Here is a 2,176-nt window from a genome sequence, read left to right as displayed (position 1 = left end):
CAAATTCCAAGGCAAATCGACAGGCGTTGTTTTGCTCGACATCGAAAAAGCCTTCGATTCAATTTGGCACGATGGCCTCATCTACAAATTAATCAAAATGAAATTGCCAACTTATTTACTGAGACTCATCAACGCATTCATTCGAAACCGACAATTTGCTGTTCACATCAATGAAGGTGCTTCGAGCAAAATCAACATTCCAGCTGGGTTAGCTCAAGGTACTTGCATCTCGCCGTTGCTCTACTCCATACACGCGACATACACCATACAAACGAAGTTTCGTACACGCAGCGCCCGAGTAAGTGATACTTGCTTTAGTTTTTTATTTAAAAAAAAAAGTTGTGTTTTCCTGATGTGATGATGAATTGAAGAAGAAATGTGTTTTTATTTGCACGTGTCCTCATTGCTTGTTATTACCTATCCATTTCTTTTAACTGTTTTTGTTTCGAATGAGAGTTTTTATGCGGTGAGAAATTCATTTCTTGTCGTCTTTTTTCCCTGTCATTCCATTTCAAAGTTAAATAGACAATATGCGAGTATATGAGAAAAGTGCATTTCATTTTATTTTCCATTGATCGTTGCGCAGTTATACGATTATCGTGGTTAGATAGGGTTGTTGCCAAACTTATAAGCACTACTAGCCATCTCGGCGCATTTTATTCTTCTGTGCATTTAGTACTATCACTTTTAAGCGCCTCGACGCGCTTCGCGCGCCTCGACCTGTTGATAAATTTGTTCGTAACAAAAAATACCCCGAAATAGATGTGGCATCCGACTTGGAGCTATTTTTTACTTTTAAGAGGCTTTTCCATGCTTGGCTCAAATTGAAAAATATCTCAGAATTAAAATTCATAATTATGACAAATATCCCAAACATTTATATTTCAAAATGTTTCCAAAAGTGAAAGGACCTCTAAGAAAAGTGTGCTTTTAGGACATTGTGACACTTCAGTTCCCAGTCTGTCGTATTCATCGTTGGATGGAGCTGTTTGAATAGTGTACTTGGCTGCCGAAGTGTTAGAATTGACTGGAAAAATCGGCCCTTTTTAGGGCCAACAAAATGTATTTTGTGAAGAATCAGGAAAAAAAATCAAAAATATGCTATTCTTACACACAGAGACAATTTGGTGTTTTTTTCACGCATACTTAGAATCATTTAGTACAGAATGGATGCATTCAATTTACTGACTGCTAAAAAATGCCAAAACATCTCTCAGTGACAGCTCTACACTTATCAAAACGTGTTCTAAAAATGGATGGTTCCATGGTTTACAATAATTTGATTATCGTATCGGTTCATTTTTTCAAATTCTTCGTAAAAATGATTTGGTTGTAATTTTGGTTGTGTGAAGGGATGAGCTTAACCACCGAAACCGTACAATGTACGACCTTGTCGTTTCAAAGCGTAGACGACATCCATAGCGGTGACAGTCTTTCGCTTGGCGTGTTCGGTGTATGTGACAGCATCACGAATGACGTTTTCCAAAAACACTTTCAACACACCTCGAGTTTCATCGTAGATCAAGCCTGAGATACGCTTGACACCGCCACGACGAGACAAACGACGGATGGCTGGCTTTGTGATGCCTTGGATATTATCACGCAACACTTTACGATGACGTTTTGCGTCACCTTTTCCCAATCCTTTTCCTCCTGTCACGACCGGTCATTTTGATTTGGATTTTTCAAAGTTCTTTCCGCGACGAGAGACAAACTCGAACTGATGTCTGCTACTGAAGCGTCACCGTATTTATACTTTTCACGCGTAGTCTCCGCAGTTTCACCGCATCAATCATACGATTTCGTCGTTACCAGAAATTGACCGAATTGTTGATCCGTAAATTGCCATTACAATGGTTGGTTCGTGAAATTGCCTACGATTTCAAGACCGACTTGCGTTTCCAGAGCTCAGCCGTTCTTGCTTTGCAAGAAGCAAGCGAAGCATACTTGGTCTGTTTGTTCGAAGATACCAACTTGTTTCATGCCAAAAGACATCCAATTGGCCCGCGAATCCGTGGCGAACGTGCTTAAGTCGACACACCAACCAATTTTCAACGAAAACAAAAAACGGCTCTTTTCGGAGCCACCAGTTAACGAATTATGAGGAATTTTTGATCATGTTTCACATTTTCATCATAAAAAAGTCAATTGTTACTATGAATCCAAATATAAAAAT

At 39.2% G+C, this 2,176-nt stretch overlaps 1 pseudogene; it reads right to left on the bottom strand.

Moving 5' to 3' along the window:
• Window positions 1–1,340: 1,340 nt before the first annotated feature.
• LOC129571722 (histone H4-like) lies at window positions 1,341–1,670 on the bottom strand (annotated as a pseudogene).
• Between the last annotated feature and the right edge of the window lie 506 nt (window positions 1,671–2,176).

The sequence above is a fragment of the Sitodiplosis mosellana genome, unplaced genomic scaffold, assembly GCF_009176505.1.
Source record: "Sitodiplosis mosellana isolate CC-2019 unplaced genomic scaffold, AAFC_SMos_1.0 Smas_scaffold_3189, whole genome shotgun sequence".
NCBI lineage: Eukaryota > Metazoa > Arthropoda > Insecta > Diptera > Cecidomyiidae > Sitodiplosis > Sitodiplosis mosellana.
This window is presented reverse-complemented; position numbering and strand designations above follow the sequence as displayed.